The following is an 11,535-nucleotide window of genomic DNA, read 5'->3' as shown; positions in this document are numbered from 1 at the left end:
TCAATAGGAGGGGAATGGCGCAGCAAGCCGACACTTGAACCGGGCTCACGGTGAAACTGGCTTCATGAGAAGGGAGCCCACGGGAAGCAGCGGTTCAACTAGGTGTCGTCCAGCCCCCAACTCTAGAATCTGTTTAGCAAAGCATATTGTCAACGCCCAGGCGGAGCACTTTACACTCATCATAGAGGACCTCAACACCTAAGTGGACATGTTGCATCTCGGATTTTTACCGAACTGAAGGCAAGCACTAAGTTCAACTTTGCATGGAAACAGCCTTCCCTCTCTGCTGAGTTCCAACAGATATTTGTAGAGCTGGTCTGAGGTCTATGGCTTGCATTCTGTACACGTCCAAGCGAACGGACAGAGAAGCCAGGGCTGGATCTGCCTCCTCCAGGGCAGCGCTTGCAGGCTCACCACCTGCTCCTATTACGGGAGAGGTAGGAACCTTGGGCACAATCCGAGCCGGGGTCTCAGCTTGTGAGAGTTAGCCGGCCCAGACTCCAGGCACAATACGTTGACCGAAAGCGAGCAAGTCCCTACCCTCTAGTAGAGACCACGCGAGCAGGAGAACTGATATAACAGAATTTAATAGATATTAACAGAAACACTGCCTGCAGTGACTCAGGGGCGGTCTCTGCAGTGCAGTCGCACCAGGGAAAAGGCCCAAGAGGATAAAGAGGGACGCAAGGATTTACAAGACCTTGCTCCTCAGGAACCTGACGATCAGAATGTGCTTCTGCACACTTCTGCAACACGATGAGCGTCGTTTAAACACCGAGGCAACATCATTTTGAGGGTGAAGGAAAACAGCCTACTCCAACCCATTTTGCAGGAAAGAGAGCACTGAAGTGATCGAAAGCTTTCAGGATCTCCTCTGGAGAGAAGACGCACTCAACGACTAGGTTCCACTTCTAAAGGCGTAAGCACGCTACCCATTGCTAGGGGGTGCTCGCAGAAGTGATGGTAGCTATCACATGTCCCTGTGATAGCCACCTGAACCTCCGCGTTCAGATGTAAGACCGCCCGGAATCTCCGGGGGAAGAACGCGGGTGCCATCGTGCCCCGTCCCTGAAAGAGTTTTCAGGGGAAGTCAGGAAGGCTGTCGATGGGAACCAGGTCTAGTTGGGCCAATAAGGGGCAACTATGAAGACCTGTTCCTCTCCTGACTTGGCACGTAGGTGCATGCGACGGGCGCAAAAAGACAGGAGCATTGCTCAACACAACATGTGAAGATCACTGGGCTTCAGGAGGATTTTCTGCTCAGCACTTGAGTGTGATAAGTTCACTGAGCTTCAGGAGCATTCCTGCTCAACACCTGAGTGTGATAAACTCACTGAGCTTCAGGAGCATTTCTGCTCAACACTTGAGTGCGAAGAACTTCACTGAGCACCAGGAGCATTTCTGCTCAGCACTGCGTGTGATGAATTCACTGAGCTACAGGAGCATTTCTGCTCAACACCTGAGTGTGATGAACTCACTGAGCTACAGGAGCATTGCTGCTCAACACCTGAGTGCGATGAACTTCACTGAGTTTCAGGAGCATTTCTGCTCAACATGAAGTGTGATGAATTCACTGACTTGAGCAGGCGCAAGGCGACCATGAATCGCAGTCGCTTTTAGAAGGCTCACTGGGGTTAAACGCATTTCTGCGGGCCCCTGGGGCAGCTGAGAGCCAGTTTTTGTCCAAGGGTAGTCCGCTCGGTTTGTACAAACACTGGCTGGAAGACAAAACGGGAGGGGCAACTGAGCGGCCCCGGAATGGTCATGACCGAGCTGGACCCAGGGGATGGAGTCTCCACTTGCCCTGGCTATAACTGTAGTGAGGCTCGATGGCGGCACGATTGAGTAAAGCGGGAAGAGTGGAACAAAGCGTCCTCAGAAGCTTCTGACTCCAAGGAGGAGGTGACGGGTGAGTTGTGACATGCAAGGGAAGTTTGCGCAACGGTCGCAATGTCTAACAACTCGAGGCACGAATGCCCGTGTAGTCGAGGGTCTCCCAGGCCCCCGTTAAAACACACCCTTTGTACATGGCCCCTCTGTTGAAGTGGGTTTGGCAGCAGACCGGGATGAACAGTCACACAGGGTGAGCTGCTCTGCCACGGTCACCCCGGGACTCGATCATGAAGCTAGCGCTGAAGCGGTCACATATGGAGGAAGCCAATGGCTGCAACTACCATATTCCCCAGGAGCCTCTGAAAGTTCTTTCAGTGGGACCCTTTCTCACTTCAAACACCAGCTGAACACATTCTCATTGGAGAGACGTGTTAGACCGAGTCCATCTCCAAAACTGAAAAAGAGATACTAAGCCCGTGGGCGAGATTACTGTCTTCCAGTTGACCTGAAGACCCAACGGGCTCTGGAGCACTCGAAGGGAAGGACACTGTACTGATACTCCACCCTTACACGCAACCTACAGGATGGCCTGCGGTGCGGAAGGTAGAGATCTGTTTTTAAGCACATGTCTTTCAGGTCGGAGCTGCAGACCAATCTTGGGCCAAGATGGTCACGACCCGCCACCTAGTAGCACGAAGAACGAGTTTACAACTGGCCTTCGTACCGCCTGGAAGAGCGGCTATATCAAATCCTTCGCCAGCAGGATAAGATAAGCACGCACAAGTCAGGAGCACTGCTCAACACTCGGTGTGATGAATATCACTGAATTTTCAGGAGCACGTCTACTCAACACCTAATGTGATGACTATCACTGACTTGAGCGGGGTAGGCGAGCCTGAGGTGGGGCAGCAAAGTAGAGAGAGTGGTGTTAGTGTGCTGTGCAACACTTACCTGTCTCCACAAGCGGCAGGGGGCGCGTGAGAAGGTGGATGACCGGGTCCTCGAATGCACCAAGCTGCCTGCTGGCGACCAAGGGGGAGCTGAGGGGTGTAAGGCTATACAGGGTCACACCCGCCAGACTGGCCCTCTTGGGACCCAGGAACAGATGAAATTGCTCTCTCTTTGAAGTGTGGGTACCGCTTGCTCCGCTTTTTTTTTTTTTTTTTTAGGGAGCCAGCGGCGGAACAGACACACACACAAACAAAGGCTCCACCCGGCCCTCACCCAGGGGGAGGGAGTGATCGTGCCACTCCAAGAGCATCTCATCCATTCCTGGGCGGCCCGCTCCGGAATGCTTTCGCTGTCGCTTGCCACCTGGCTTGGCAGTGCCTGGAGCGGGCTGGGCGTCTCTACTGCGGCCGGCTCCATGCTGAGGCCTGGGTGGAGGCTGCTGCGGAGGGCCAGCAGGAGCGGCAGCCGGGGAACGCCCACGGCGACGAGCAGGCGGAGGAGCTGCCACCGGCGGCGGGTGGAGGCAGCAGCTGGCCACCGGGGCAGGATGTGCCGGATGACCTCCGTCTGCGCTTGAGCGGCAGAGAACTGTTGGATGCAGTTCTCCACCGCGTCGCCAACCAGCCCAACTTGGGAAATTGGGGAGGTCAGGAACCGAACCTTGTCCGCATCCGCCATACCAACCAGGCTGAGCCAACGAAGGCGCTACTGGACCACCAAGGTGGACATCGCCAGACCGATCACGCACGCTACGACACTCATGCCCCAGAGGTCGGATGCAGTGCGGTGCTCACCTATGAGCGCACGGTCTGGATTACCCTCGTGCATGCCATGGGGGCCCTAGCCTGCAGCAACGCCATGGCACGCAAGAGGAAGCGGCTTGCCCACAGGCTTTGTAAGCTCTGCCCGTCGGAACGGACGAAAACTCACAGGCCTTAGGGGGGAGACGAGGATCCCCCCAAAAGGCAGCGGCCGCCGGACACAGGTGCACCTGTGTCGACAGACCGCTCCAATGGATGGACACCTTGCAACCCTTCACCGTTCCTCCATCAAGGGTAATGAGGGGGAAAAGCTATTCAGGCAGTTTCTGGCAGAGAAAGATGCTGTTCACCACCTGATAAGCTATCCATGCATTTCCGGAAAGAAAGGCCCTGGGGCGGCGAGCTGAGAACCAGCGCGGCCCGCCCCAAGATACAAAACTCCAGATTCCAACTGAGACTGAACGGGACACGGTGGAGGTTCGCCTCGGCGGCCCGTTTCAGCATAGCAGATAATTCTGGATCCGGCTCGGGCAACATTGAACTCCCGGAGGGAGACAATGCAGCCGAGTCATCATCTCTAGAAGTCAGCTCACCCTCCGATGCTGCAATCGGCGTCCTGTCCTCCAGGGGAGCCCTGAGTGAAACCGCTGGCCCACCCATTACAGATGGACCAGCAGACAACACAGGAGGCTCCAGTGGTTGCAGTGGAAGGGAGGAGTGAGGAGCCCACAGGGAATGGTTACCGGGCGGGACATCCAACACTATCCTCCGGTCACCCATCCCACACAGCACCCGAGGGTGGGGCATGGTAATGGGGACTTGCTCTCCGCGAACGAAGGCGAGTCTCGCCCTCAACACTGCGACAGTCATGTTCCCACAGTGAAAACATGAGCTGTCCACAAAAGCTGTCTCAGCGTGCTGTGAGCCCAAACACGTGACACAACACTTGTGACCATCAGAGAGAGACAGGGAACGACCGCACCCAGAAACGCACGGGCGGAATGACATCTTGAAAAAGACGCAAACGCACCCGTGTTGCTCTTTCAGAAAATAGGACCGTCACCAGTGCCGGAGCACACAGGGGAATGACCGCGGCAACACTGAACAGAGAACTGAAACAGTGAAGCACTCACTTTTCCGCCCTCTACCCAGCCATCAACACACACAAACATTTAGAAATTTGTTGCTGTTAAAAGGTGGGTTAAATTAATGATTGATCGTTCAGGTCATGTCTTATAAGTGCATATAGAAACTTGGGATTTCACTATCTCACTCTTGAACTCATTTTTCTTTCCTCACTCTCTTTCTTTCTGCAACTCGTATGAATGTGTGTGTGTGCGTGGGTTTGTGTTAGATATTAGTTTTATGTTTTAGAATAATCAAAGTCTTGTTTATATTTTAAAGATAATTGTCTTGTGTTATGTGCTTACAGATGTAATGTCTTAAACTGCTGATCTAAGTTACCTTGCTAATAAATAGTGTTTCACTATAGTTTGAAATTTATATCCGCTGATAGTTACGGCCCGTTCAAATGAACGCTGGACGAGTCATTTGCGAGCTGTTTATCCCTATAAATTAATTAATAATTCATTTTGAGCTAAATTTACCTGTCTAACCCAGACACTTACTTAGTTCCTTACAATTCACTGCATGTATAACCTTAGCCTATTTATAACAAAACGAAATATAAAACCCTGGATCTTTTTGTTTAAATTTTAATAATATTAAACATATTCCAGGCAATATGTGCATTTGTACAAATGTTGCAATAACAACATTGCAGTTATAATCTTGTAATAAAATAAAAAATGACAAAACTCAACCCTATCTCTTTTTGTTAAATCTCAGTTTTATCAATGATAGCCATTATAAAAGTATAAGTAAAAGGTACAAGAATCAGAATCAGAATCAGAATCAATTTTATTGCCAAGTAGTGTTGTGCACATACAAGGAATTTGCTTTGGTAATAAGGTGTTACCGAGGCTGCTATATTCAGCGCCAACTTGAGAAAAAATACAGCATGACATGAGGAGAGGTGAGGAGAAAAAAGGCAACCCCCAGACTATGCTCCTGTAAGGAGTACAGTCTGGGAACAGGAAAAAACACCTCAGCAACATTAGCACATAAACAGTACACTCTACAAACAAGACATTGCAACACGGTTGGGAGTGGGGGATGGAGGTAGTCTAGCCCAGGCAAGCAGCATCCGGTCCTGCAGCCAATTATGGTGCTGGTCACAGACCCGCCTGTCAGACTGGGGGTACGAAGCGGCGAAGGCGTGGGATGGGGTGTGGGGCAGGTGCATATCTGTGTATGTGTAAGTTCATGTTTGTGTAGGCCTGGAGAGAGTCTCAGAGGGTTAGAGTAAGTGGCTTTCTGTCAGATCAGCGCACCTCCTCCACAGGCTCTCCTCAGGGCTGTGTCCTGTCCCCTCTACTGTATATTCTCTACACCAATGACTGTGGAAGCCAGCACGTGGACAGGTACATCCTGAAATTTGCTGATGATACAGTTATCATCAGCTTGCTTAACAATACTGAATCCGAGCACGGGCCGATGGTAGATGAGTTTGTTGAATGGTGTGATGAATCTTTCCTCCAATTAAATACTACAAAGACCAAGGATATGATCATAGATTTTAGAAGGAAATCATCCAAATCACCGTCTCAGACCTTCATTAAAGGAACCGGTATTGAATTTGTAGAACAGTATAAATATCTGGGAACAATAATTGATAGTGACTTAAAATTTGATGCTAATTCTGATGCAATTTGTAAGAAGGGTCAGCAACGTCTGTATTTCCTCAGGAAGTTAAATGTGTTTAATGTTGACAAGACAATGATGTGTTTGTTTTACAAGTATTTTATTGAATCTGTTTTTACTTTTTCTATGATTGCATGGTATGGAAACCTGAACATTAGAGACAAAAATCACCTAAATAACATTGTGAAGGTGGCTGGTAAGGTTATAGGGATCGCACAGACTCCCCTGACTGCTATCTTTGAACATCATGTTCTTCGTAAGTCCAGGTCTATACTAGACAACAAAACCCTTCCTCTATATCCTAAGTTTGAAATTCTTCCTTCAGGTCGCAGATTTAGAGTTCCACGATTCAAGTGCAATAGGAGCAAATATTAATTTGTTCCCTGTGCAATAAGCCTGCTAAATAGTCTCAGGTAACCTCATATTTAGACATTTTTATTTTTATGTTATTTATTTTTTTATTTTTAATGGTAGGCTTACTTATACTGTACTGTATGTAGGGGTACATTTTATTTTATTTTCGGGCGGGTATCTCTTGTGTATGTGTGTTGTTATTGTTATTTTGATCCCTTTATGTATGTATGTTTTTTATCTTGTACCCTGACTGCAAATCAAGTTTCCCACCTGGGATAATAATAATAAATGGAAATGGAAATAGCTCCACCCTTTAGTACCATACCACTGTGCTAGGTACCCCAATGAAAGGGTACCCAAAAAGTGGTATGGTACGGTTCGGCATTTTGGTACCATTCACAACTTTTGACAGTGGAAATGCAAATAATTGTGTACCGTACTGTACTGTAGCCTATGGTACCGTACCGCTCAGTGGAAACGAGCCATAAGTGCCCGAGGTTGATATGCTCCCTAGGGAACCTCACCTGTCGGCTCTTCAGGCTCCAAAGGCTTGCTGGGTCACTGCTTTCTTACAGAGCCCCTGGGAAATTATTTCATTTGATCCTCTGCCTATACTCTTACTTGATAACATCCATTGAAGCAATACAGATTGTTCTGTTTTGTTGTGTTGCACTGACGAGTGGAAACTAAAGTTTCAGTCGTTGTGAAGGGTGGCACCTTTTACCGCCTGCTTTTGTTTAGTTGTTTTTTTTGTTTGTTTGTTTGTTTGTTTGTTTGTTTTGTAACCTACAACCACTGCAAGGCAATCAAAATGGGGTTGATGTGCTGAAACTTATGTGAGCCAGTCATAAGCCTGACCGCTGCATTTCAGTCTAAGTGGGAAGTGATAAATGCATGGATTACTTTTTCAAAGTTTTTTAAACATAACAACGATTTGACTGTAGATAGGCAATGAAGATGGAAAAAACACGACATAACTACCACATCTATCAGCTTATTAAACTTAAAGGGATAGTTCACCCAAAAATTTAAATTAGCCTATGATTTACTCACCCTGAAGCCATCCTAGGTGTTCTTTCAGACGAATACAATCAGAGGTGTATTAGAAAATGTCCTGGCTCTTCAAAGCTATATAATCGGAGTGAATGGGTATATTTTTTTGGAAGTCCATCAAAGCGCATCCATCCATGATAAAAGTGCTCCACACGGCTCTGGCGGGTTAATAAAGGCCTTCTGAAGTAAACTGCCGGAAGCTAGTTATTTTAGTTGATAAAGTTTTAAATATGGATATTTTTCTTACACTAACGCATCACTTCACTTCAGAAGGCCTTTTTTAACCCCCCAGAGCTGTGCGTACATGCAAACAGAGCTCCCGTTGCATGTTATCATTAGGTTGTAAAGGGAGATACAACTGAGCATCATCGGCATATAAGTGAAAAGAAATCCCATATTTATGAAAGATCGGACCCAGGGGCAGTAAATATATCATGAGTAGAGTCGGAGCAATAATGGAACCCTGAGGGAACCCACAAGTCAGAGGAGCAGTGGACGATGAATATTGTAAGAAGGGCTGGAACCATTCAAGAGTGATACCTCTAAGGCCAATTAAATTTTTTAAAAGAGAGATGAGTATGTTATGATCAACCATATCAAAAGCAGAGCTTAGATCTGGTAAGATCAAAGCAACAGCATTTCCAGCATCTGAGAGTTTTAATAGAGTAGTTTAAGTACTGTGTAATTTGCTGAAACCAGATTGAAAATATTATTAAATATGGTTTGTACTAAGAAAGGCCTGTAATTGAAATAACACAAATTTCTCTAAAATTTTGGACATAAAATAGGATAATAGGATCAAAGGAGGACCAAGCAGCAGAGCTCCATGGTGTCTCATGGATGTCAAAATCAGAATTGAAATTTTGGGGTCTCAGTTTAACCACTTTCTCCAAAAAGAATATATATATATATAAGCATAGCTCCATGGTGTCTCATCACATGTAGTTTTGGATTTAGAACAGAATCAACAGTAGAAAACAGTGTTCTGGGACAATGGTACTTATTATTGATAATATCTGACATATATTTAGATTTTAAATGTCTTAACCACTCTAAGGCACAGAAAGGTAGTTGTCACAGTCCTCGTCTGCACCTGTCTGTCCTTGTCTGCACTACACTTCCCAGAATCCTCCTTGTCTCCACACCTGAACTCACTCCCTCACTTACCAGCCTGTTCCTCGTTATCATCATCTGTGTCACCTGTCTTCACATCATTATGGTTCATTTGTCTCTGTATTTAGTTTCTTCTGTTCAGTCTGTCTTTGTCGGTTCTCGTCTATGTTAACTGGTGTTTGCATCCGCTCTGTCTGCCTGTACCTGTTTGTTGTTTTGATTTATAGTAAAGTTTATTGTTTATTTGAATTCCTCGTCTCCTCGTGCTTCCTGCCATACACCACCCGTGACAGTAGTAATGACTTTGCTGTCTATAGAGGGGTTAGAAAGCTCTCGGAATTCATGAATAATTTGTGTTCTGAAAATGAATAAAGGTCGTACGGGTTTGGAACGACATGAGGGTGAGTAATTAATGACAGATTTTTCATTTTTGGGTGAACTAATACTTTAACAAGTTTCAAATCATATGAATGTGCATACAATAGTTTATTTACATCTTGTGTCTTATGAAGTGGTCAGTGCTTTTTTGAAGGTTGACAACTAGTCAACGTCTGCTTTCATTGTTTGGATAAGAGCAGTGTGCTGTGAACATTCTTCAAAACTGTTTTTTGCATTACTTTCAGAAGGAAAACATGAATACAGGTTTAGAATAACAGGAGATTGAGTAACTGGTGACAGTCTTCATTTTTGGGTGAACTTTTCCTTTAAGCTTACGGTCAGGGTTGTTCTACATTTGTGGAGAAAGTGGGTTCATTACAGACTGAAAAGTGAGCTGTCAGCAGACTGTGGTCTCCAGCAGTGGAAGGTTTTACACTCAAATGACTCACCATGAGACATATAAAGCTCCTACTCTCCCACAAGCTTTAGAGAAGGTCCCCATGCCCTGAGGGAAGCCCGGAGAGAGGGGGTCTCCAGCAAATCTGCATGGAAAACCTCTGAATCAGCTTTGCGAGCAAGGTCGTTATCCGTGGCAAGTTATGGCGGTGGGAAGAATGTGGTTTACCACTGGGGGAAAACATCACTTTTTATCATCAGGAAACTGTTAGTAATTGTTTCCAGAGTCTGATCACGCAATAGCATATTTCTAAAAAAAACACTTTGTTTGGAGGAAATGTGACAATGTGCTATATTTTCTGTCTCAATATATTTCTTGTTTGCTGATCAATACAATAAATACATGTACTTGTATTTTCTAATAACATATAGTATTCAATTAAATATTGCACAATTGAGCTTCATTGTGTGTAATTGTGTAAACATTAACCAAGTCAGTGTCAGCCCTTTGAGTTTTAATTTTCAGTTTTATGTGCTCATTCCAAAACATAAACTGCGAACTGCAGCGAATAGCCTCACTTTATAGTGTTCAGTACACACTGTGACATGCCCGGTTCACAAAAAAATCAGTTCTATTAGTCATGTAAATAATGCAAGCTAAAGGTGTTGTGAGTAATTGTTTTAAATAAGGTATCTTGATCTGCAAATCAGCATCTTTCCATTATCAATCCTGTCATTGAGAATATAATTATTTTTGTATAATGACCTCTGAACCGGATATTTCACTGCTGTTCATACTGACGGTACTTTCAAGTCTCTTGAATCACTCTGTAATCTCTTTTCGTGTCAGTGATAACTGGTATCTTGCATCTCAAAACAGCTACCACAGATTGAAAGTGGATAGTAATTTATAAAATCAAGGTCTTAATAAATAAATAAAGAAAAAGATCATAATAAAGTATTATAATAAATATAACAGATATAAAATATTATATGTAAATGCATAATAGAAATAGTCATGGTCTGACATTATGAAAACAGTATACATGTATAAAGCTTTATTTACAGCGGGTATATTACTATAGAGACACACATCTTCTCACATAATAATTTATGGGAACAGACGTCAAGTTATGTAACAAACAATCTGTATTGTTCAATTCATCACACAGCCCAACACATGTACTGTATGCAACATTAACTAAGTCAATGTGGCATTGCTTTGATAGATCAAAGTAATAACCTCCAAAGCTCTGGTATGATTGTGGATTAAAAGCATGTTGTTACCATCTTTGTGCCATTTTGATGTGTGTTGGCAGGTAGAAATGGTGAATGAGAAACTCAAAGCGTGTGGCAAAGATTACAGGCTGTTTAATATGAAAGTGTCCCCCTGCAGAGGCAAGACCACCCTTGATAAACCACAGTCTCCATTTAAATTTCAGCACATTAATGAGATTTATGCCCATAGTTATATTGTAATTACAAAACTTGTTGCCAAAAGGGATTAGACTGTCTAACCAAAAATTGTATCCTGTATTTTATGTTATTTAAGTTATAAACTCATCATCTGTTGTTGAAAAATAAAAACTTAATAAACTAAATAAATGTAGATATATTCAGTATCCTTTAACGGTCTAAATGTTTGTATGCAACTAGATTTACATTTTCTGCATTGCATACAAGTTGTTCTTAGTAGATTTTAGCATGTTGCTAATCAGTTGTTCTCGGTTGTTGCTAAGCCCTTGTGAAAATGAAGCATACTTTAGCATACTTTTAAGAAGAGTTCTTGTAACAAAAATGTTAATCTTTAAAACGAACGTCTTTCATACACATAATTACAAATTAATTGCAATTAACTGAAAATGTATTATACAGTAGTCAACATTTGAAGTGGATCAAAACCTTTCATCAAAGTTATACATGAATTTTGAAC

This window comes from Siphateles boraxobius, unplaced genomic scaffold, assembly GCF_051911475.1.
Source record: "Siphateles boraxobius isolate OS27281-9 unplaced genomic scaffold, OSU_SipBor_1 43, whole genome shotgun sequence".
NCBI lineage: Eukaryota > Metazoa > Chordata > Actinopteri > Cypriniformes > Leuciscidae > Siphateles > Siphateles boraxobius.
The sequence above is the reverse complement of the archived record's forward strand: the minus strand, read 5'-3'. Positions refer to the sequence as shown.